The 26944-nt window shown below is 40.5% G+C and overlaps 2 protein-coding genes across 6 annotated transcripts in view; both read right to left on the reverse strand.

Moving 5' to 3' along the window:
- Window positions 1-26944, reverse strand: part of SPART (spartin) — a 467162-nt gene that overhangs the window by 277117 nt on the left and 163101 nt on the right. The window lies entirely within an intron of this gene.
- Window positions 1-26944, reverse strand: part of DCLK1 (doublecortin like kinase 1) — a 259045-nt gene that overhangs the window by 152019 nt on the left and 80082 nt on the right. The gene's annotated exons all lie outside the window — the stretch shown is intronic.

Below are 26944 nucleotides of genomic sequence, written 5' to 3' on the forward strand. Positions count from 1 at the left end.
AAGTCAAACTCAGTGTGCAGCACTATCAAAAATATGGGCTATTGCAACCAAAGCCTTCTACCAACCTCTGATTCGCAGGAAAAGCAGGAGAGGCTCAAGTGCGCTGTTGTAAAGATCCTTACAAAAAACAGCTTACAAAAGCAGGAGAAACACTGAAACTAGGAACTGCTCATTTGCAGAAGCACACTGCAGCATTTCTTCCCCAGTGTGTCTATCTAGTGACCACTTTAGTGCAGCTTATCTACTTTTTTGCTTTCCTTCCTAGCCTGGAGTACTTGGAGTGATCCCCCACAACCTACTGAAAAGTAAAGGACTCGAGGATCTTTCTGCTGAAAAAATGTGCAAGCTGCAACAGGATTGGGCTATCTGTGGCACTGTTCTGAAACTCTCCTGTCATCTCATGGTGGAACAAGCCCCACGGAGAGCCAAGGGAGAGAAGCTCAGTGTCTTTGACATTTCTGAGGGCAACCAGAAGCCCTAACTCACAGTCCATATTCACTAGGCATAAGTGGCGCCAAGCACACAGCTTTTGGCCACAGGATTTTGTCAGCTTTGAAGTCAAGCTCCATGGCTAAACAGCTTGCCAGACATTTTCAGAATGTACTATAACCTTTGCAGTTTCCAACATGTTTGATGATGAACTGCAACCAGAATGGATAACACAACACTGGGGCACCACTGCAAAGAAGAATCGCTCTGATTTTAAAATACTACTTCTCTTCTGAAATAAATCTTATTTTTGTTTCATGAAATCTGCTTTTCCTAATTTCTCCTCTGCAGAAGGACGAATTTATGTAATGTGTAGAGCTGGCTGTGCTATGTATAGATAGTATAAATCATCATATTTGATGATGATGTGGAGTTCTTCAACCATTTGACATTTTCTACACCAGTGTCAGTCCCAAAAAACAGCAGGGAAATCTTCTGCAGCATCTATTCAGCCATTTTTCTGTAATCCACTAGCATAAAACTCAAACAACTTAAGTGCTGCATACAGAAGATTCAGCCCTTCCACCCTCTGGAGCAGGGACTACACCAAGGTCAAAGAAAAGCCTCATTTCTCTCCCTGTGAAAACTCCAGTTTGCTCAGATTTTAAGGTGGGTGCACATTACTCAAACGCACATCCTGCAAAAGCATATTAGAATCAGACAATGTATTTTTCTAGTTCTCTGTCCCCATGGGGCAATTTCTAGCCCTAGAAAGTGCAAAGCAACATTAAGGAGGCTGTGCCCCTTCCAGCCCCATGGCACAAGAAACTGAAAAATCCCAGGCTTGCATGTGTAATTGCTGTTCCAACCACCAGATGCTACTGCGGCATTAGAATGGGAGCCAGGGGCTGCGGCACTCCCCCTAGTCTGCTACTGGGGAATGGACATTGTACAATCTTTAATTACATGATCATACACTAGCTCGTCTCCCGAGCAGGTGTCCTTGGAAGAGGATAATGAAGAAAGTTATTATCTGTAGGACTGCTCTTCATTTGCTGGAAAAGCTAGCAGGTTAGGTATTGAACAAAATGAGACTGCGGGGGAAGAGGAGCGTGTTGGGCTGAGGCGGCTGTACACAATGAAGCTGTGCTGCACAAGAGGCTGTTGAAAAGGGCTGCAGAGATGGGAGCCTGAGCACAGAGACCATTTTGGCTATCCAGAATCAGATGGTATTCTGTATTTCATCTCTCCATGTTTCCATTTTCTCTGTAAAATGTGGATAAAGCTTGTCAATGTCTCCGAAGTGACTTTGAGTATTAAACAAATGGTAGTTCTATAACGCAGTAACGTATTTATACCTGAACTATTAGTAGCAGTGAAACTGCACTGCACCCAGTGTAAAGAAGGAAGAAAATGGCTATTTAATACACCTCCACTCAGGAAATCTTGTTTTGCTTTTACAAAAAAAGTAAATATGTACAAAACTCAAAAAAAAAAAGATAGCTGTCCAACATGTTCTAAGAACCTTTGGCAGTATTACATATCTAAAATTCAGTAGCACAACTTGAATTACAATCTCCTTCCAGGCACACTGGAAGGAAAATTCGGAAGCCAAGGTTAGGGAGAAGCTCTCCCCCAGGATGCCTGTAAGGCAGCCAGCACACCACAGCCCTTTTACTGCAACAGAACTCAATCTCCGATTCCTTGGTATAAGGAGAATAAAGGCCATAGTATCTCATGGATGGCCAGACAACAAGAATGATGGTGAGGTGCAGAGAACAGGAATGGCTGGCAATGCCCTAGGTAATAAATAGTTCAAGAAAGTATCCAAACTACACTGAAAGCCCAGATTTAACACTTAACCCTTCTGCCATTTGCAGTCATCTTCCCCATCCTGTTGCAGCCTCAATGAGTGCCCAATAATATTTGCATTAATCCCTTCCCCCCTTTGCTACAACAAAAACCTTAAGTCTGAGGACTGTCAACCAGAGGGTTTAAATCACATTGTGATGGGATACCTAAAACTTCTCTAATTCTCCCTCCATGACCAGACCTGTGTTTGACAGCAGCCTGTGCCTGCACTCACTAAAGCAGCTCAGCAGGAAAACCACTACCGTTTGGGTGGCTGATCTCTGCCAAAGAAAGCAGAAAGAAGAGGCACAGGGATAGAATAAGTATCTTAACTTATTCAAAGCAAAGTCACCTTACCAGCACATTGAAGGTAATCATGCCACAAAAGAGAGAAATCTTGCTTTATTTATATTTTAATTTTTATTTTATTTTATTTTAGGATTGCAATGTCCTGAAAGCAACCAGGCTCAAACATAGCCTCAGTAGGCAGAACTGACAGTCCCTCTCTATGATCTCATTTCCTTTAGATAGCATTTTTTCTTCATCACACACTTGATTCTCAGCCCCTTTCTAAACCACAAAGTGCACAAGTTCAAAACAGAGCAGCTGTCCCCCCGCTTGCTGCCTTCCAGCAACTGTCCTGCACAGTCAAGAGCTTCAGTCTTGCCTGCAGCCATTTAGATGTACGGCACAACAACCCCTTCCCTCTCATCTTCCTCCTTGTTCTCTGTCAGAGAAAACAGGAGCCTGTGACTCAGGCCAGGTTTCCTCTGTTTCTTTTCACTATGTATTTGCCAGTTGGTTCTGTGTTGCAGAGCTTGCAGACAGATTCATAAAAGGATGGTGCTCAAATGGCATCACTAACCCAAGCAAATACCTGGAATTGCTTTTGACTGTACAACTGCCTGGAGCACAGCACTGAAAGGTGTAGAATTTGGATGGGGTAAAGGACAGGAGCAAGAAGGTCAAGAACTGAGGCAGAAAGTGATAAAGGGTGAAAGACCATTGCTCAAAACCACAAAAGGAGGTTAAGGCCAGGACCTTTCTGGATGAGGACTTCAGGTTTGCAGGCTTTTCCCAGTGATTACTCACCTGGATCTTATTGTCAGGATTGGTTTGTGGGCTTGTAGTTGACTAAAGAAGGAGAGTTTTTATCATTTTATCTTGAATGTTACCAATGTTTCAAAAGATTTTTTTGAAGCAACAGGACATTTCTACTCCACTTTATTAAATAAATTTTGCAGACTATATTTTCTGATGTGAGCTACAGTGACTTTACAGAGACAAAGGCACAAGGGTGAAAGAATAATATGTGTGTTCATGTGTGTTTGAGAGAGAAGAGCAACTGGCTCTTGATGTTTTCCCTATATTACCACAACTACCATGCGCTCTCGTCTCCAGCCTTGGTTCCTCCTGCACATCATAGAATCATAGAATCATGGAGTAGTTAGGGTTGGAAAGGACCTTAAGATCATCAAGTTCCAACCCCCCTGCCATGGGCAGGGACACCTCACACTAAAAACAAACTAGAAAGATAATTGCCAACCATCTCCTAGTGAAATCTAGCCATGTAAGTGAATGCCACTTAGCTGTCTCTGGAGGCTTGATCTTCTGAGAGTGTCCCCTTTCTCGCTGTATTGCTGGGTGAAAAAAAAAAAGCCTCCCAACCTACCCTTCCAGAAAGGGTTACTGTTTGACTGAGTGGGGCAGCTGGAGGCTTCAGGAGAGAAGCACAAATGCTGCAGTTTCCTCTGCCTTGTAGGAGTAGGTTGTAGTTCTCAGATTGTGTAGGTGCCCCAGATGATCTTTAGGCTTGATAAGCATCTCAAATGACGCTCATTCTCTACAAAAATGGTAGCTATTCAGAAAATAACACCTCTAGGTTCATTATCAAACTCCACGTGTTTCCTAAAGAGAGGGAATATTAGAAGCAATAGTTATGTTTCTCGTGAAAACTTTGCTTCTTTTAAAAAGTAATTGGTAAGAGATATAAATGGTGAGAGATCATATCACTAAGTTAGACTTGGACAGAGTTTGATCACCTGAAACAAAATTCAGGTTGGACTCCCAGCACAGTTCAGCACGAGCATTTTAAGCCTGCTTCAAGCAATGCCAGAAGAAATTTCATTTTCTTTCTGTGAGCTTCTACCACCACACTGATAGCAATCATATTTTAACCATAGAAAATTTTTGAGAGGCAGTACTCAGCTGGCCTAAAAACAGCACTGCTGATTGCAATGGAACTTGACTGCCATTTGCTGTTCACAAACCTTTTCAGTTCATGTAGTGCATGCTGTTATGCAAGGTAATTTTCCAGTTATAATGAGGTTTAAAATAGCTAGCGAGACAATCTAGAACAAAATAGAGCACATTCAGTAGGTATTTCTTATGCATTTCACCTTCAATACCAGTAAGGCTTCCAACTATGTCTTGATACATTGATAGGGAAATGTGACGTTATTTTGATATAATTAAGCATAAGATTTGGATTTTAACTTACTGACCCTGAATTTGGGGCTATTCTAATTTCTGTATGCTCATTCTTATGCTTCAGAATAATCTTATTTCTTTTAACTCTGTGAAACATGACACCACAATAAAGTGAAAAGAAATTGCTAGGAGTCAGTGGCAGACAGCATCACAAGTGTTTCCCTGAAGGGGCAAATGGGTAGATGCCTCCCCTGTGGAAACAGTGACTGCCTAGAGAGGTAAATTCATAGAATCATAAAATGGTTTGGGTTGGAAAGGAAATTAGGATCATCCAGTTTCAGCCACCCTGCTACGGGCAGGGCGACCTTCCACTAGACCAGGTTGATCACAGGCCCACCCAACCTGGCCTTGAACACTGCCAGGGATGAGGCATTCACAGCTTCCATGGGCAAGCTGTTCCAGTATCTCACCACTCTCAGAAAAGAATTTCTTCCTTATATCAAATCTAAATCTCCCCTGTTAAAGTGTGAAGCCATTACCCATTGTCCTATTGCTACAGTCCCTAATGAAGAGTCCCTCTCCAGCACCCTTGTAGGCCCCCTTCAGATCCTGGAAGGCTGCTATGAGGTCTCCATGCAGCCTTCTCTTCTTTAGGCTGAACAGGCCCAATTTTCTTAGCCTGTAAAGTGGCCTATACTGAGTCTTGTTCTGATGCAGAGACACTGCTTCCAGTATCAGCTTAGTAATTTAAAACTAGTGCGGAAATCACTACTGTGTGCTCTTGTGGCAGCAGTGCAAATAAATACTGAGGCTCTCACATTCATACCAAAATAGTATTTTCCAAAATGTGCCCTTTAGAAGAAGCAAGAGGAAAAAGAGAATCCTTGTATCAATTTTAATTTTCATGTAGCAGTTAAACTGTGGATGAGGACAGAGGTAGTTGCATTTGGATGGATTTGCTGATCATGTGTAGTTGTTTTTTTTACTGTTAGTTAATAAAGCAGTATATGGACAACAAAGCCAGAGGAGCTCTCCTACACATCATTATGTACTTGGGAAATGATAAATTCAAAACACCTAAACTTGCTGACTTCAGGTCTATCCAATGACAGTGTGAGAGGCAGGGAGCACCTGCATTTTTTCAGTAGCTGTCAGTGAGTCACCATTCCAGCAGAATACACATTGTTTTGCTGTGTGAGGGCATGCTAAACTACTTAAATGTTGGTAATTTTCTGCCCTTCCACAATTCCTAAAAGATGCTGAATCAGTGACTGAAGGACAGACACTTCCCATCACAGTTCATATGGAAGGAGACACAGAGCAGGATTCAGAACAGGCCCATGGGACAGGGGCTCTGCAGCAGAAGGCTGTTTTGTGCTCTTCCAGCTCCTTAAAGACTGTTACCTTTTCTTTACATTCACAGGCCTTTGGAACACTAGGGACCTCACATGCTACATTTCAAATGGTTTACATGTCAAACAGTGCCATAAAATTCACGCTTCTGAGGCAACAATCTCATCCAAGCATCTTAAGGAAAACAGCCATAATTTTCCACACCTTCAGCTTCTCCATAAATGGCTTGGATAGGAGGCACCTACATGTTACAGGCCTGATTGCTTTCATGTACAAGAAGCCTATTTTATGCACTGGCAGCAGGAACTTCCTATGTACCTGTGCTACTTTAAGAAGCAGAAGTTTGTTGTGAGGGCCTCAATCAATTACACCTTAAGAGAGCTTTAGCCAATCTTCTTTGGGCTTTTCTTTCTCCACTGCCTTCGCAATACATCCTAGTTCTGAGGTCTATATTCTTTCCCAACGCAACAAATATTTCCAAGTACAGGGAAACTAGAAGTTCAGTTTTATTAAGTACTCTAATTGCATCCCTAATTTTAGCTTCTGATCAACCCTAATGAAAATATTTATTTAAATGTCAGCCAGAAACACAGACAAAAAATAATAGTAGTATGAAAAAACATATTTGCATGCAACAAAACATTATTGAAAGGCATTTTCATTCCCATTTTTTCCCTTCTGCAATATTTCTTCTAGGAGAGCAGTTAAAATGCCAAGAAATGACATTCTGATTCAAGATGTCTCCAGGTACATCTTGTATTTTAGTGCAGCTCAACCTCATCTGCCCCGTTGCCCGTCTGCCTCTTCAGCCACCCGAACACTTATTCTCCAGAGATCAGTATGGAATCAGACTTCATCTCAATTGCCATTTTCTTCTTCTTCCCTTCCACAAGAATGAACAATGCTCTTTTCCACCACTGCACAGTGACCGAGCTTTTACTTTCCTACACTTCAACATAGGAAATGTATGCCTGACTTTTTGTGAAACTAACAGCAGCATTTCATGGCATCTGTGTTTAAAACATTCTACACAATAATCTTCCAATAACAAAACAAAAAAGAATCCCAAAACAAAACTTACTGAATAGCACATTTGTTTTCTGGGTAAAGAACAGTAAATTGTCATTGGGAGTGCTTTACCTTTGAAGCAATAACTACATTTGGAGAATTACTGAAAAACAGAAACAAGTCTGAAGGCATGAGCACAGACTCACAGCTCCAAGACACTCCCCCGCTCTGAGTGGCTACAGATTTGTTCCATAACTATGAGCATAACTGACTGCAGAAAAATAGTACAACTATTTTTTGTTGTTGTCCAGAAACCGTGGCATGGCCAATTAAGATAATCCAGGCTAAAAGCCTTTCTTGGTTTGGGGGTTAAATAATTTAAAATATCTTTAATCAAATAACACAAATGGAAAAGAAAGGAATAAATAGCAGCACGGTAAAAGCTGTTAAAAGACAGAAAACTAACAAACAAATATGTCAAATATGCTCACCTCCAATGTTTGAGAAAATTAAGAACAAAAGCAGCAGCATAGGCTCTCTATAGATCAGGATGGTAAAGTTGCCTATTAAGATGCAGAAAAGGTTTGTCTATCATGCATTTCAGAGGTGGCAGAAAAGTTACTGAATCAAGTCACTACAGACTGTGCTCTAGAAATTCTTTCCTGTTAGGGTGGTGAGGCACTGAAATGGGTTGCCCAGGGAGGTTATGAATGCTCCATCCCTGGCAGTGTTCAAGGCCAGGTTGGACGAAGCCTTGGGTGAGATAGTTTAGTGTGAGGTGTCCCTGCCCATAGCAGGGGGGTTGGAACGCGATGATCTTAAGGTCCTTTCCAACCCTAACTATTCTATGATTCTATGATAACTGAAGAGAGTATCAGAAAGTATCTGCTATAAAACCAAACTTTTTGAAATCGGAAGAGCTGGATAAGTATAATCAAAAAGTCCAGAAGAGATTAGCTTAAAAATAATCTACCTGGTTGATATATAAATTTGGCTGCTGGAGAATCTTTTACACACTGTAAGGATAAAAATAAAAAACAAAAGGTCATTTCAGATAACACTGGCAGACATACTCTAGTTAGCCCCACACCAGTCCTGATAAAAGCAATGCATCTGGAAAATAAAGAATTAGAGGATAAGAATATCATTACGGTCAGTACATGTATTTTTTGTTCAATAAATCTGGTTTTATTCTCTGATGAAATAACAATTTGGTTGGTAAAAGTAACTATATAGATGCAACAGACAAACTTTGTTGTGAGACATCTGAGTTGTTATTGCATGACATTCTGATTCAAAACCTAGTAATATTCAGGATCAGTAAAGTGCATGATAATTGGATTAAGGTGGCTGAACAACAGTTCTCAAACAGTAGCTGCAGGTGGGAAATCACCTTGAAGAGGCAGGATTTCCAGCAGGGGTGCGTAGGTACTGGTACTGGGCTTGATGATGTTTAACAGGTTTGGGTTTTTTTGAGTCAGTAACCACAAAAGAAATATGATAAAGTCATTGCTGATGAGATTTGTGAGACAAGAATAGTCTAAATATGTAAGAAGTGCATGCAAATGATGTTTTATACCTTTCTAATTATTCTGCAGTGCTATTTTGGACCCTCAGGTGACATCTATACAGTTAAGTTGAACATTTTTCTAACACAGGAGTGTGCTGGTTAGCTCAGACCAAAAAGCATTACAGGGGACCTGCAAATGATTTAGTGTTATGAACAAGAGAATTCCAGTGTCAGGACCTGGAACTCTATCAAGTTCAAGAATGACAAAGAAAAATATACAAAACGTGACATGGAAAAAAAAAAAAAAGAACAAACTAGAGTTGTTTAGTCTGGAGGGAAAAAATTACTTGGTCATAAGCATTTGCATTCAGAAAGGACTGCTGCATAGGAAAAGGATATGTTGCTAGGACAGGAAGAAATTTCATTATCAGAAAGATTTACATTTATCTTTAGGAAAAACTTTTTGACAGCAAGCACAGTAAAATACAGGAAAAGATTACACAGAAATTTGCAGAATCTCTTGGCAGTTGAAGTTTTAGACAAACACATGCTAAGAGTTGGTCCTGCCTTGGAAAAGGGAGGCTGACTCAACAGGTCACTGACCCCTTTGGAACCCTTTCACATATTTTTCTCCCATAATACTACAGTACTCACACAAAAATTAATACAATTCCCCACTTCTGGGAAAACAAATGTCCTTCTCCCTTTTATGCTGCCAAAGCTAATGTATTTGCAGCATACTTTTCAACCGGCACAGATAAGAATGTTTGCAAAGTCACAGAACCTCAAAGCCTAGACAGAAACTTGTGATTTCTACTCAAGTATCTTCTGGCATTGATGAAAATAATTTAAAAACTTAAGCTCTTTTCTAAGTCATTAGATAAGATCTTTAGACACTCCTGGTTTTGTTGTGCAGAGAAAAGTCTACCTCCAAATCAGTCTACTGAAGGTTATTTGGTCACCTCTCTGTAAAGATGACATTATCTGTAACAATGGCAATCTTTGTGTTTGCTGATCTTGATATTTCATGTGGAGAGCAGACACAATGCGTCTAAACCAAATTGGGTTTACGTTCTTATTCTCTTCAACAATACAAACTTTTGGGATCTAAAAAGGACAGGATGCAGCAAGTTCTTCCTTTTGTACACAAAGGATTTTTTCCTAGTAAAACATAGATTTAGCACAAGAAGTTTTATTACGAGAATTCTGATTACGTTTCTTGTGGGGACTATTACAAATATGATGCACTTGGCATAGTTTGTAAAGCCAGAGTCTGTTTCTACATTTGGACTCTCTTCCCTGGATATGTCAAATGTCCCTGCATGTTTCCCTTTTAAAATTCATCTTTAAAAGAAAAGGATAGAGCCAACGGCTTTGAATCATCATTCTGAGCCACACAGAGTACATAAACGACAGCAACTTCCCCTAAGTCAATATGCCTACAACAACCTAAGCAGAGAGGAACTGTTCTTCCCTCAGAATACCCAATCTCATTAAAAAAACCCTACTTCTAATGCCATGTGAAGCTAATTAGAGATATTAATCTCTCTGGGAGACTGAATATAATCACTGAAGAATCAGTGTAAACCTATTTGATTCTGTTGACTGAAACTGATAACACTAGGGCAAGAGTCCAGCCTCTTAGATAAAGTAGCTTTACATTAAAAAAAAATTTCTGGCCTTTTCTGTAAACATAAAATGGACTTTTAACCCTCACACACACACCTGCTGATATACATATAACTGTATCTTTCAGGATTTTTCAAGTATGTCTACAGTTTAAATAACAGGCATCACATAAGTCCTTACAGTCATAAGCGTTTTAATTTGAAGTTGAGATGGAAAGTAAGAAGGAACTGAAAAGGATAATTAATTGTTTTAGCTCAGAACGAAAGTTATCTATCCACTTGTCACATACGTTTAACTAACTGCATTAACAGTTCTCAAAGTTTAGAATCTACTAATCTTTTTTATGGTTTATATTTTTCTATGAGAAATTACATTAAACTTTGGAAACAAATGTAAAAACTGTTTCTTATTTCTATTTGAGAACTATCAACTATTACTCATGCTATGAGAAACAGCAAACAGTAACTCCCTGTTCAACTTTCCCACACTGTTCATGATTGTATGGACCTCCCCTTTGTTCACTGTCCTCTCCATGATAAAAAGCTTTAGTCCTGGGAGAAATTTAAGGTCTTTTTTTTTTTTTTTTCCATATCCTCTACTCTTCTCTGTACATCAGAGAATAAACAGAGTTGGGCAGGACTGCATGCACAACTTGAGAAGTGTGCATGCCACTACAATGCTGTGGGCACCAGCAGCATCTGCTGTTTTGTCTCCAAACCATTTCTAACACCCCATTTTTGTCCTTGACCACTGCTGAGTATCGAAGCTGCAGCTTTCAAAATATAATCAGTTTCAGCTTCAAGATCTTTTTCTTTAAAAGGAACTGCTGATTTAGAAATTACTGAATGTGTGCTTAGGTTCACCACTTTTCATCCGCTGACAAGTTACATTTGTGCTTTCTTTCTGGCAAGTTGTTTAATATTATGAAATACCTGTGCAAGTCTTGGCCACCAGCTTTAACATTGACTTTCCCAATAAGAAACATGCTGTCAACCGAATGCTGGTCCCTCTTGCCAGATATTTATAAGCCATGATGAACAGGACTAGTCTTAGCACAGAGCCTTCTGGGATTTCATTATGAATCCGATCTAACTCCCACCATCTGTTTCTCAGCTTTTTCTTCATTACTAATGAAGGTTAAGAAGACCTTTTCTTTCCATTATGCTTCCTTACTTATCACAGAATCAAAGAATCCCAAGGGTTGGAAGGGGCCTCAAAAGATCATCTAGTCCAAACCCCCTGCAAGAGCAGGGTAACCTAGAGTACATCACACAGGAACTTGTCCAGGTGGGCCTTGAATATCTCCAATGCAGGAGACTCCACAACTCCCCTTGACAACCTGTTCCAGTGCTCTGTCACTCTCACAGTAAAGAAGTTTTTCCTGATGTTCACATGGAACCTCCTATGCTCCAGTTTACACCCACTGCCCCTTGTCCTATCACTGGACATCACTGAAAAAAACCCTAGCTCCATCATCCTGACACTCACCCTTTACATATTTGTAAACATTGATAAGGTCACCCCTCAGTCTCCTCCAAGCTAAAGAGACTCAGCTACCTCAGCCTCTCCTCATAGGGGAGATGTTCCACTCCCTTAATCATCTTTGTGGCTCTGCGCTGGACTCTTTCAAGCAATTCCCTGTCCTTCTTGAACTGAGGGGCCCAGAACTGGACAAAATATTCCAGATGCGGCCTCACCAAGGCAGAATAGAGGGGGAGAAGAACCTCTCTTGACCTACTAACCACACCCTTTCTAATACACCCTAGGATGCCATTGGCCTTCTTGGCCACAAAGGCACATTGCTGGCTCATGGTCATTCTCCTATCCACCAGGACCCCCAGGTCCCTTTCCCCTTCACTACTTTCCAGCTGGTCAACCCCCAACCTGTACTGGTACATGGGGTTGTTCTTCCCCAGAGGCAAGACTCTACATTTGCCCTTGTTGAATTTCATCAAGTTTCTCCCCGCCCAACTCTCCAGCCTGTCCAGGGCTTGCCGAATGGCAGCACAGCCTTCTGGTGTGTCAGCCACTCCTTCCAGTTTAGTATCATCAGCAAACTTGCTGAGGGTACACTCAGTTCCCTCATCCAGGTCGTTGATGAAAATATTAAACAGCACTGGTCCCAGCACCGACCCCTGAGGTACTCCACTAGTCACAGACCTCCAGCTAGATTCTGCCCCATTGACCACAACTCTCTGCCTTCTTCCTTTCCACCAGCTCTTGATCCACCTCACTACCTGATCATCAAGCCCACACTTCCTTAGCTTATCTATGAAGATGCTGTGGGAGACAGTATCAAATGCTCTACTGAAATCAAGAAAAACCACATCTACTGCTCTACCATCATCCATCCACCTAGTTACTTCCCCATAGAAGGCTATAAGGTTGGTCAAACATGACTTCCCTTTGGTAAAACCATGCTGGCTGCTCTTAATGACCCCCTCACCCTTGATATGTCTAGAGATGGTGTCAAGAATAAGTTGTTCCATCACCTTTCCAGGGATGGAGGTAAGGCTGACCAGCCTATAATTACCCGGGTCACCTTCTTGCCCTTCTTATAGACTGGCCTGACACTTGCCATCCTCCAGTCCTCAGGCACCTCTCCTGTTTCCCACGACTTACCAAAGATGATGGAGAGAGGCCTACTACTCCAAATTTCAGAATACAATTTAGATCATAATTTCCTGGCTGACATATAGAGCTCCACACAAGTGAACCTTGAAATTAAATCTGAACTTGGAGAAGGTAAAAAAACTTATTGGCAATCCATATTGGGTATTTCATGTAAAAGAAATGGCACAGTCATAATCGAAATAAAAAAAGTCTGTTCATTTATGAGCTATAACTTCCAAATAACTTCAGATTTTTAAAATGTGTAATTGCAAGGGGTTTTGTTGGTTTGATTGGGAGGGGGGTGGGGTGTTGGGGTTTGGGGGGGGGGTTGTGTTGGTTTTTTTTTTTTGTGGTTTTGCAGGTTTTGTTTGGGTCAGGGATATTTTTTTTGGGTGGGGTTTTTTGGTTTTGTTTTGGGTGTTTTGGTTTTTTTTTGTTTGGTTGGTTTATTTATTCACACTCACCTCTATTTTAGGACCAATAGGCTTTTATTTACTTGTGCTAACACAGGGCTTCTGCCAGGAATAAAAAGCGTTTCACTGAATTCAAGTCTGCTTCATGCCTACTAAAATTCTACATGTTTCTGTTCTGCAGACTTACCTATAGACCCATTGGGCATCTTATCATGCATTAGATCTCATGTCTGTGATAAAGGTTAAGTCAAGTGAAAGTAAAGGGTCAAAGAAAGACCACAGAACAGTACAGAGGATTTCATGGAAGTGTGAGATAGGAGCCAGTTCTGCAAGGTTTTCACAGTAACAGATGCATTGTATTGCAAGTATATCGTCCAAAACCTAGCACAATAAAGTCAATACTGCTTGACGTACCTTCAACACAGTTCAGCTGAAAACTCTTTATAACCAGACCATTCCTTAGAAACACTTTCCTTTGTGCTCTCTGCTTCCTCTTCACATCTCCAGAAGTTATAGCCATGTACCCTAATATCCACCCACATATGCCCACTAAAGGGGGTAATTTATACATATGCTATTACCTATTGTCTAGGTAAGAGGAGGCTGGCTTCCAAAGTAATTTATTTTCAACTTTTCTTTAAATAGCATAAATTGCAATGCTATAGTTGCATATTTAGACAACAAGAAGATACACATACACCCTTCCAAAGCCATTTGCCTACATTTCCCTATTGTCATTATCACCAAAGAATTCTGACAGTCCCACAGATTTTGCCATGGGGTTAAAGGATTTAGGTTGAGCGGGAAGGGGATTTCAAGCTTTCATCCTAGAAGGAGAACCCTTAGGAACTTCCTTAAAGAATGGATGCTAAAAGGCTACTGTGACCTCACTTCGTATGAAACCCAGACTGGATTCTGACTTAAGCAGGAGGTTAATGAGTTGAACAGTCTGACAGTTCATTTGATAGGCAGTGATGAAAGGCCAGCTGTCAGACTTAATTTGTTTGAAGATAAGCTGATTTATTGCTTACAAATAATATGGCTGTCATAGGGCATGTGTCTGAGTAATGGTATATATCAAACACTGACACAAAGCATTCAATTCTGGCAGAGTACATTCACTGTTCAGAAAAACAAATGCAATTTTTGAAGGCTATTTCAAGCTATCTTTTTTCTGTTTCTTTCTATGTGAAAAAAGAAAAAAAAACTAACCTCAAGCAATCAACAAATTTTCCACAATAAAAACATTTTTTTTCATATCTAGCTAGTACACCATAATGAATTGCTACCACTTACACAGCCACTTGCGATGCTTTCAATTCTGCATATTCCCCACTTTCCACTTGTACCAGTGGATATCTCCTGATAGTCTTATACTTTACCACCATTTTGAATCAAAAAGAAAGCTGAGACCTACTAAATAACAAAGATCCACAGAAATTAACTAAATAGCCAAAACCAGGCCCACCACAAAGACAAAGTTTTACACTACTTTGTATTTACTACTGAAAAGGGAAAAATAGTTAAATGGGAAAAAGATTAAACAAATTTCCCTTACAGAATAACCAATGGAAGAACAAAAAGCAGCAGCAAAGTCAACAGCACTAAAGGAGTACAACGTACAGAGAAGCTGAGTGACAGGGTAAGAGGCAGAAGATTGACAGGGGATACCAAGGTGAATCAGGACAATCAGAAAGTTTGGATAAAGCTACAGAGAAATTGGACAAGATACAAAAGTCAAGTTAATTTCCCTTTTGCTAAAAAAAAATAACCAAGGCAGAGGTTAAACAGAGAGAGTTCTCAAGCTGTTTAATAGAAAAGAAAGAGTGAGGAGTCTGGGAGGGGGTCTATTCAAGAAGGCAGGAATAGGGAAATGTAGGTGACCAGCTGCCCCTGCCTGCCTGCTCTAAGGCCAGATGATTCCAAGGTGGAGAAATCTCCATAAGAAGCACTGTCAAGGGCAGGAGTTTAGCCAGAGAGCAACACAAAGACTAACCTCATGTGAACAGAGATTTTGGGCTTAAGATTTGAAGTAGGCATTCCAGAAAGATCAAAAGAAAAGGAAGAAGGTAAAATCAGATACCCTGGTTTCTCATGCCTCTGCAACTACTGCTCCATTTTCTGCATTTCTCAAAGTACACAGGCAGGAAGCATTTGCTGTGTTCAGTCTCAGAATTCCCATCTCCATGCCCAATCCACCTTCAGTTTTGCCTCTTGATGTCCACTGAGATTACTCTTGTTAAACTCTCAAAGGATCTCTTCCTTGTACCCACCCATCCTCTACACATCACTTCTTAACAATTTGCTACATCAAGAAGCAGCAGTACAATAGCAAAATCACAGAATAGTTAGGACTGGAAAGGACATTAAGATTATCTAGTCCAACACCCCTTCCAAGGGCAGGGACACTTCACGTTAGACCATGTCACCCAAGGCTCTGTTCAACCTGGCCTTGAACACTGCCAGGGATAAAGCATTTACCACTTCTTTGGGAAACCTATTCCAGTGCCTCATCACTCTCACAGTAAAGAAATTCTGGGCTGTAGAAAAGATAAATATGGATTGGTATTTCATCTTTTTTTTTAATTATTTTTTTTAACCAGACAGAAAAGCTTTTAAGTACTTTAGTACTTCACTAAAAAGAGGACTCACTATGGTAGTATTTATTTTATAAGGGTTATTTAAATAATATCAAATACACACATTTGGTATCAAGAAACAATGCAATGGCATTTGGTCTTAGTCAAGGGTGTATGTACAAGTAAAAATGAAGGCAGTAAGTCTTCTTGTAGGCAAGGCTGTAAAGAAACTGCATGAGTTCCAGCAAGAAACAAAGCATCTGCAGCCAACAGGAAGCTCACATTTCACATTTACCCAGAGCTTTGTAGAGGTGATTTCGCAGGGAACAGCACATGAGTTGTTTTCATTTTGCTTGGAAAGAAAGGGCTACAGTTTTCATATGAAGAGAAAACTCATGAGCCATTCACAACAGTAGCAGCATGAAAGAAACATTTACTGTTCTTAAACAGGAAAAGAGGAAAAGGGAGTTGTATGAAGTGTCCTAGGCATCACCATCAGAGACACAAGGAAGTCTCCTACCAGCTTCACCACTTCCAACTCTCAATGCCAGCTTATGCCATGCTTGTCCCTGCAGTACCCAGTTACCTCCATAGTTTTAAGTACTTGAGAGCTTCTCTGCCTGAAAGCTGGCTGCCCTGCCAAGAAAGGCTTCAGATACTTGGTGTCCTTAATATGCATTTCTTATAGGACAGGACTTGAAATTTGTTTCAGTATTTCAGTCTTGAGGCAGGGTAGTGTAGTGTTATAGAATCATAGAATAGTTAGGGTTGGAAAGGACCTTAAGATTAACAAGTTCCAACTACCCTGTCATGGGCAGGGACACCTCGCTCTAAACCATATCACCCAAGGCCTCGTCCAACCTGGCCTTGAACACTGCCAGGGATGAAGCATTCACAACCTCCCTGGACAACCTATTCCAGTGCCTCACCACCCTCACAGGAAATTATATTGCCTGTTATATCCTTATATCCAATCTAAACTTCTCCTGTTTAAGTTTTAACCCATTACCCCTTGTCCTGTCACTACAGTCCCTAATGAAGAGTCCCTCCCCAGCATCCCTATAGGCCCCCTTCAGATACTGGAAGGCTGCTATGAGGTCTCCATGCAGCCTTCTTTTCTCCAGGCTGAACAGCCCCAACTTTCTCAGCCGATCTTCGTATGGGAGGTGCTCCAGTCATTCTCGTGGCCCTCCTCTGGACTTGTTCCAACAGTTCCATGTCCTTTTTATGTTGAGGACACCAGAACTGCACACAATACCCCAAGTGAGGTCTCACGAGAGCAGAATAAAGGGGCAGGATCACCTCCTTCGACCTGCTGGTCACGCTCCTTTTGATGCAGCCCAGGATATAGTTGGCTTTCTGGGCTGCAAGCGCACACTGCTGGCTCATGTTCATTTTCTCATCGACCAAAACCCCCAAGTCCTTCTCCACAGGGCTGCTCTGAATCTCTTCCCTGCCCAACCTGTAGCTATGCCTGGGATTGCTCCGACCCAGGTGTAGGACCTTGCACTTGGCATGGTTAAACTTCATGAGGTTGGCATCAGCTCACCTCACAAGTGTGTCAAGGTCCCTCTGAATGGCATCCCTTCACTCCAGCTTATCAACCGAACCACACAGCTTGGTGTCATCGGCAAACTTGCTGAGGGCGCACTCAATCCCACTGTCCGTGTCAGCGACGAAGATGTTAAACAAGACCGGTCCCAATACTGATCCCTGAGGTACACCACTCATTACTGGTCTCGAGATGGGCATTGAGCCATTGACCACAACTCTTCGTGTGCGGCCATCCAGCCAGTTCTTTATGCACCGAGTGGTCCATTCATCAAATTGATGTCTCTCCAATTTAGAGACAAGAATGTCGTGTGGGGCAGTGTCGAACACTTTACACAAGTCCAGGTAGATGACATCAACTGCTTTACCGCTGTCCATCAGTTCTGTAGCCCCATCATAGAAGGCCACCAAATTGGTCAGGCAGGATTTCCCCTTAGTGAAGCCATGCCGGCTGTCACCAAGCACCTTGTTGTTTTTCATGCGCCTTAGCATGCCTTCCAGGAGATCAGGAGTGTTATCTGATCTCACTACAGCAGTGTCCCCTGCTGGCCACCCTTGCTGAAAAAGCTGCCCTGCACATACATCTGCGCCTCTCAAAATGAACTGTCTCTCATGAGAAACTACCACCTTCGCTATACAGTCCTTTTCCAGAGATGCTGGGTCAGTTCTGCAATGGACTTCACAACAGTAAAAAACGAACAAACAAACAAACAACAACAAAACAATAAACAAACAAAAAAGTTGCAGGCTGCATGAAGAAATATAGGTTTTCCAGATTGTATTGTTCTCATTACAAGAGCTGAGACAAAAGTGGAAAGAAATTAAAAGCCAGTACAGACTCTGAAGTTCTGCCAAGTGTATTCTGAAGTATATATTAATTATCTTTGTGACAAAAACTGCTCATCCAGGAGGACCACTCCTTCTTACCTGAAATAACAACTACCTACACAAAAAATCTTCATTCAGCTGTAAGATCTAACATGAAAATTCTGTCAAAAAAAGAAAAAACAAACCCAAACTGCTGAAGGGCAGTCCTTTAATGCAGGCAAATCTTTCTTCTGTATCTACTAAAACTCACCTTTTTTCCTTACTCAAGTAGCACCAAATGACTGCATTTTCCCCATCAATGCTCAAAGAGGGGAAATGATGAGTATAAACTCACAGATATGACAGCATGCTTTTCCTACTTTCAGCAATAGCATTTTTCCTGCATCCTATACTGGGATTTTTAAGTTGACCAAGGAAAACTCCATAGAACACTGCTGGTGTTGTCTCTGTTGGCAATTTCTGTCTCCCTTATTTATGATCCATCTCCTTCTTGCTATACCCCCCAATTATGTCCTTAAAACATCTCCATACTTAGGAACACTTGACATCCCAAAGCTCCTATGGTAATTTTAAGTGCCTCAAATTTATCTTTTCTGCCTGTAAAAACAGAATGTACAACATCCTGTAAGCTGTTACATTCTGAGTATGTGAGCACTGCAGCTTTCCCTTCTGAAACTTATTAGTGGGAAATATTTTCTGCATTCTTTCACTACAGTCATAATTGTAGATGAAACTGCTGCCATTATCTGTATTAATCCAATGGATTAATAGGTCATCTTGTTTATTTTAACTTTTAAATTACTATTTATTATTTTGTTATTTTTCACCTTGCCATTTTATTCCAATGACTATTGTCAAATTGCAGCACATTATCAATTAAAAAGAAATAATAGCACATTTTTGCATTTATTTTTGTAAATTCATTATTAATTTGTAAAATTCTGTAATTACGAATAAAATTCAAATTGAATGAGTAAGAACAAGTTAAAAAAAAAAACCTGAAAATAAAGACCATTCTACTGTTAAAGAAATTACTCTTTGAATCACCATGAGCAATGCAATATCCTGCAAGATGCCACAGTATACATACTATGCCAAATTCAGATTGACCCTTCTGAAGTGCACAGATGGAGCATGAAGCCACCACACTACACAGCCAACACAGTGCAATATTTCTTCACTTCTTAGAATGTAGATTATTCTTCTCCAAATACATTTGATGTATTTGACACCTGCATCCCAATTAACAGACCTGGGCAGGTATTTGATGGCAGTGGTGTGATGCACACACATTTTTTACACCCACAAGAACCTGGAGAAGAACAGTAGCAACACTGAACTCCAATCCTAAATTTCTGGATGGTTATCGAAATTCCCTCTGCTGAAATGCACTGCATGATCCTAAGGGAATTTACATGAAAAGTAGATTTAATATGGTTTTTAAAAAAAATCTGAAATTAAATGTAGATCTCTCATAATCCCATTGACGGCTACAAGTTACTAAAATCTTGGTGCTAAATTGCACAGAAAAATCCTTTTGCATTAGAGCAGCGTCCTTACATTTCAGAAGCATTCACCTGCTGTCACTTGGAATGCAAGACAATTGGCATATCAGCATGACTCAAGACAATATAATGCACTAACTGAAATCAAGCCAAGCTCCATATGGTGGGTTGACCCTGGTTGGATGCCAGGTGCCCACCAAAGTCACTCTGTCACACCTCCTCAGCTGGACAGGGGAGAGAAAATACAATAAAAGGTTCATGGATCAAGATGAGGACAGAGAGAGATCACTCAGCAAATACTGTCACAGGCAAACCAGACTTGACTTGGGGAAATCATTTTATTACCAACCAATTCAGAGTATGATGGTAATAAAAAATAAATCTTAAAAACACCTCCCTGCTCCTCCCTCCTTCTTGGACTCAACTTTATTATCAAATTCTCTACCCCCTTTCTCACAGCAGCACAGCGAGACAGGGAATGAGGGTTGAAGTCAGTTCATCACACACTGTCACTGCATTCCTTCCTCCTCGGGAGGAGGACTCCTCACACTCTTCCCTTGCCCCAGCATCAGGTCCCTCCCACATGACACTGTCCTCCATGAAGTACTCTTGCATGAGTACTTCCCACAGGCTGCAGTTCTTCATGAACTGCTCAGTGCGGGTCCCTTCCATGGGTGAAGTCCTTCAGGAACGGACTGCTCCAGTGTGGGTCCCTTCCATGGGTGCAATCCCTCAGGAATCCAGTACACTCCAACATCATATCACTAAGCTGCTGCTGTATGCCAAGTAACTGTGTATCCATAACATCACACAGAGAACCCATTTGCAAAGCATTTAAATAAGGTTGGCAATCATTTCTAGACCTTTCCACAACAATGCAGATGAGCAATTATTCTAGTTGCATTCCTGCTTCTTAGATGTTAGGCAATAATTAACTACCTTATGGGTTAAAAGTGGAGGTTACAAATACTTCTGCCTGGAGATGGAAACTGGTGAAGAGGTCAGTAGGAAGTTGAGAAGGGAAGGAAAATTAACCAGATGAGGAAAGATATTTAGGTACCTGAAATACATTATACTGTCATATTTATTTTAGTTCTAGGCTAAGAAAAGACATAGGAAGTAGAAATGACATGTTGTTTCGATATTCTTCATTGAGCAGAATAAGGCACAGTAACCCAACTAGACAGACCCAGTAACATCAGAACATTGTGGCAGTCAAAAGATGGGACTTAAATCTGAACACTTCCATAAACATTTATATTTCTATACTCTATTTTTTGAGCATGACGGCTGAGCTCATCAGAGCTTCAGGCATCAGAAAAGCCTCTGAACACTGGTGCTGATGACAGCACTGGTGATCTGAGGGAAGAGGCTGACCTGAGACTATGATACATGTTAGCTGTCATGGTGACATCCCAGTGCCTGTTTTACTCCAGATTTTTACATACTGGGAAAAGTTAGAATTTTTTCACTATAGAGATTATGACACTCAATATCAGCTGTCATCCACCTGCCTTTACTTATGATTTTATAGAATCATAGAATCACAGAATAGTTAGGGTTGGAAAGGACCTTAAGAACATCAAGTTCCAACCCCCCTGCCATGGGCAGGGACACCTCACACTAAACCATATCACCCAAGGCTTCATCCAACCTGGCCTTGAACACTGCCAGGGATGGAGCATTCACAGCTTCCTTGGGCAACCCATTCCAGTGCATCACCACACTCACAATGAAGAATTTCTTCCTTATATCCAACCTAAACTTCCCCTGTTTAAGTTTTAACCCATTACCCCTTGTCCTGTCACTATAGTCCCCAATGAAGTATCCCACCCCAGCATCCTTATAGCCCCCCTTCAGATACCGGAAGGCTGCTATGAGGTCTCCACGCAGCCTTCTCTTCTCCAGGCTGAACAGCCCCAACTTTCTCAGCCTGTCTTCTTACGGGAGGTGCTCCAGTCCCCTGATCATATGTTCTGTCCCACTCTGGACAGCCCTGAAAAAAAGCACCTGGGGTTGTGCACTTCAGTAAAGAGCTAAGCTAAGCACTATAAAAAGCAGCCCTAAATAATCCACCTCCATTATGCGTTATAAAAATGGAATCTCATCAATGAACAACATTCTTAAATATGACTCAAAACCAATTTACATCCATTTCATATGTCAGTTCAGGGCAAGCAGCCCATACAGAAGAAAAACAAAAACACCCCCCCCCCAAAAAAAAAAAAAAAAAACCCCACACAAACAAACAAACAAAAAAAACCCCAAACCAAAAAACAAAAGCAGGAAAAAAACCAAACAAACCTAGAACTGTATTGAACCATAAAGGCATTAACTGTTTTTATATTAGACAGTATTTTAAGTTCTCATAGAAATATGTAAGATAGCCCTGGTCTATCAAGCTCACCTTTTGTATTACACAATTTGTCACTTCGGAAACACAAAGACAAATGAACAGACTTGTTAAAGAAGTGTGTGCTGAGAAGTTTCCTGTATTTTGCCTGGACCAGTGCTTTATTTACAGCACTACTTTCTGGTGGCAGACACTTCTTTTACAGGAAATGTCTCTTGATCTTGTAAAGGGTGAGGAAAACTGAAAACAAAACAAGACCTGGACTCACACTGCTATTTTTCATTAAAGCCAAGAAGCTGTTCTCATCTTGCCATGGACTGACTTTTCATCAATGCTCCACAGAACATGAACACTGCTTGAAGCATAAACTGAAATGATCGATAGCTTAGTAAATGCACTTCACGTGTTTCTAGAATGAAAATCAAAATGTGACAAGGAACAGATGAAGCCACCTAAAGTTTCACCTGTCTCAACACCAAACATGTTCACTGACTGAGGTGATATTGATAACAAGCTTTGTCTTTTTTATAGAAGACAGCCAATGCAGGCTTGTACCCTTTGATACATAAGTTTTGGAATGTCTTAGAAAATTAATAAAACTCTTTTATTCAGCTAACAGCATCAAGAAGGCATTGCTCATCTCTTCCTGGAAACTTATTCTACATTCAAGAAACCTGCAAAAGCACTAGGACCTAAAGAAAAAGATGTGGAGGATAACATTTCTGCTGAAGAAAACTATAAAGCAGGGAAAACGTAAAAAAATAAAATAAAGGCAGAATGGTTAATACTCTTTTAATCAATACAGAGTCCAAGATGTTCTTTTGAAAGCTTTTCCTTTTCATTGCCTGTTCCTGGGCTTGTTTTTTATTGTAGCTTCAAGAGTGACGGCAGTGAAACACCCCTGTAGTGAAAATAATCTGTTTTCCCAACATAGTTGTCAGAATAGAACCTCCATCTAGTGGCCCAGTTCATACAGTCTAAACATCTTCAAAATCTAGAAAACATCCATTAAAGCTAAACCAACCATGAGAGCTAAAGGCTTAGCTTTAATTTAATCTTAGCCTGGTGTGAACTTCTGACCTCTGGAATCCAAACTAAACTGTTTAACCTTCATTAGCCCTACATCATTCCTTAAGAACTTGCCACCTTGGGAAACAAATCCTCTGCACACAGAAATATCACAGAGGTGAAGGTCTTCAGCTTGGATTACTTTATTGCCTTAAAGCAAAATCCATGTTAAAGGCTTGTTTCCAGTTGCCTTATTCCCCTTCCACCTAAAACTAGTCAGCATCTCTGCACAGAATCCTTCCAGTTCCGTCTCTCTCCCAAGCTTTCTTCTTTCTTTGATCTTTCATTACATGTGTCGTGTCCTTCAGATTTTAGTCAAATGACCCTCTCAGCCTCTGGATTCCATCAATTTTGAGAAGTTTTAAGGCAAGATTCCTCGTAGGATTAAACGTCCTGAGTTAATGCTGTGTATCTTCCACTATCATTTTGTAAGAATCCCTGCATTATTAGGATTAAAGTTGAACCTTATGTTTAAATAAAGTATCGGTGTATACAGACAATGTTTCTTTCAAATGCTGCAAAATTCACCACTTACAAGTTCATTAAGCATTTTGTCTGTTTTTATTTGGTCTTTTGAAAAATACTAATCACCAATACAGCCATCCCTTCTCCGTACCTTGCCTCCTTCAAGAAGCCTGAATAATTGAAACTTTCATTTTACTTGGTACTTCCACTAGTAATTACCTTTTAATAGCATCTTTCAAAACCAATTCAAAATACTTAGCTTCCAGGAAGAAGTCTTTAAAAAAACTGCTGCAATACGTACAAGTCAGCTCCAGCTTATGGATGCTTGAAAAATACTATTACAGATATCACGAATAACAGAATACAGACTATACAGATATCATGTGACAAAGTAAGAATAAAAAGGTATTTTAGCAGACCCTGTATTTCATACAATTGAACAACTAAGTCTACCAGGATTTTCCTAGTTCTACTGTCCACAGTCAGAACAAGAGACTACGGATGAAATGGAAGACTTCAAGGCTCAAAAAACCAGCAGTGCCTCAAAACAGATGGACAGGGGCAGCTTATGATCAACTACTGCAACCCACTGAGTAACTCAGGGTGCAACTATACCTGTCACTTTTATAGATGCAACTGCAGCAGTTTTGAAGTCTAAAAAAGAGAACCTTATATGCTAGAAATAATACTCAGAAAAAACTTAACCTACAGAGTTCCCAAAACAATTATGAAAATGTGACAGTTGATTTTGTGGGTGTTTTTTAACAGAAAATTAAATGCAGAGGATTTATATATAAAAGGTATTGAAGTAATGACTACTGCGCATCTTGGGTAACATCACTAACTTGGTGTTGAGCTCTGCTGGGTGGCTATTAAACCAGTCCATCAAATGTGAGGTCTGTAAGCCTTTCACAAACTGAACCTCCTTAGTATCTCTCTAAGTGCTATATACATAAATGACTTATGCTTTTCACAGGGGCAAGACTCCCAACACCAGCCTGAAAAGCAGACACTGCCAGTGCAGAAAGCTGCAGCAGGGCTAATCTGCAGCAGTGCTCACCGTAGCTGACAAAAATATTGAGAAGTGCAAAGAACTATACAGATTTCTAGAAGCACCCCAAAGCCACAGTTTGGTCTTCCAAAAGACAGTTCTGAATCAGAGCAATACATTAATAAACCAGTGGTAGAGCAGCTACTCATCATACAAATCTCGAATAATCCTGTCTTGCATAGCACTTTACACTATCACTCCATAAGCCTTCCTTTAAAAAAATTGCCCAAAGGCTTGTCTTCAAGACTCCAAAAATCTGAACTTTGCAATTTGACTCATTGTTTGTAAGATTTAAGAATAGCATCATCCAAAAAAAATAATAGATTACAACCACTATGTCTATATGAACAATAATTTCAGTGAAGGTTTAATCCATCAAAGAACCTGCTGGGAAGGAAAAAAAAAAAAAGACAGCAAAACAATGCAACAGTGATGTAGGAATAGTCCAGCCTCTGATACATGCAGATGGAAAAGATGGATCTTATTATTGCACAGCAAAAACACCACACAAATAAACATCTTTTAATGGAAAAAAAAATAGAATAAAACACCAGCAAATCTGTGCTTTGTCATCAAAAGGTACATTTTATTTCCAAGTGGATCTGTTTAACCTACTGTAACTAAAAATTAGTCTATTGTGGTCCAGCCTATTTTTTGCCCCTTCCCCCCCCCCCCCTTTTTTTTTCGCTAAAGATTAAGCTTGAAAAATAAATAATGAAGTCCACATAACTACACAGGAAACAAATCACCAGAGGGTCCCCTTGTTGCATATACAAGGGAGATCTAAAGAATGTCAGAAGTCCTCAATTATAGTCTGCAATTATAATAAAATCACTTGAGCTGAATTTAATCACAGATCATTTTTGGAGACTGACCCTAACCACTGAGAATTTTCAGTTCCTACAGTTCCACAGTTCTGCTCCTTCTGCAGTCTGCAGAAGAGCACAAGGTGCAGCTGTTTGGTGCTTGGTGGTACTAGGGTTTCCCAGTAGATGTGCAGACATATGCAAGCAGAAGCACCTACAAAGGAATGGGAAAATGAAATCCTTCTACCTTCAAAGGCTTTAGCAAAGAGAAGCAGAGGCTCCTGCCACATGAGCATGATCCTGGCACTGAAACCATTCCCTAGCAAAAGTGTTTCGGGAAGCTGTTCTGGCATGGATTTTGTTATACTGACCAACATGACAAGATAGGGTTAGCTACAACAGTTACATGACAAAGTAGAATGGTAGCATGGTTTGATTCGTGTCGTAAGATGTCATAAAATTCATGTCATAAGTTGTTCAATTTCATTTGTATTGGAATAGTTAAAAAAAAAAGCCTAAAGACGCTTTAAATTTCCAGAACAGCTCCCCTAAACCTAATAGAAAAATGTTGTGTACCGTTGCCTTGTAAACAGAATTATAATCAAACCCAAGTATTTCTTTTTCCAGTTTTGATGGCAAGGAGATCCTGCATCTCAAATGTCAGCCAGTAACCTCAGTGCAAACACAAAGCAAGCCAAAGCAGACCTGTGCACACATGCCCAGCCATGGGCAGCTGAGTGCCAACACCAGCAAGTAGTCCATGCCCTTCAGGGGATGGCACAACAGCAGGCATGTGGATGTACTATATTCACTATGTTTCTCCCATCTTAGTGGATGGCTGGGATCTGAATTTTACCAGCCAAGAGAATATAAAGAATTAATTTTTAGTCATTAAGATGTTAAAATTAACAACTTAGAATGAACAACTGTAAATACACCTGCGGAGGATATCCGCTGAAGTGGTGCCTTCAGAAAAAACACTCCAAAACCAGTACCAAGTGATTGTATTTCTCCACACCCTGCTGCATCAAAAGTCTAATGGTGAGTGTCCTTCTCCTCTGCCTACCTAACAGCTCCAAACTGGGCTTTACTGATCTCCTCCCTCATCAATGTTTGGTTAAGACTTGACAAAACACATTGATGTTTGTTTTCAGGTAAATTCAGCATGAGAATCCTAACCAAAGGGGCTCAGTTATCTTATCCAATTTGATAAAGGACTCAAAATAGACACAAAAAACAGACAGCAAAACTCTAACCTGGTCATACTAGTTTTGCAAGCCAACAACTTTGCAACTGAATGGTTTATTTTTTATGCATGAAAAAGATATTCTCATGGTTTAGAGCGAGGTGTCCCTGCCCATGGCAGGGGGGTTGGAATTTGATGATCTTAAGGTCCTTTCCAACCCTAACTATTCTATGATTCTATGATTCAATTCTGTTATGCATGCAAAAATTAATTCCTACTGTAGCAATTGAATTTTAACTCAGTGCTTTGTGCCTTT

This window comes from Neopsephotus bourkii, unplaced genomic scaffold, assembly GCF_033783945.1.
Source record: "Neopsephotus bourkii isolate Nb327-2 ecotype Australia unplaced genomic scaffold, CSIRO-AGI_Nbou_v1 NB_38, whole genome shotgun sequence".
In the NCBI taxonomy this organism is placed as follows: Eukaryota; Metazoa; Chordata; class Aves; order Psittaciformes; family Psittacidae; genus Neopsephotus; species Neopsephotus bourkii.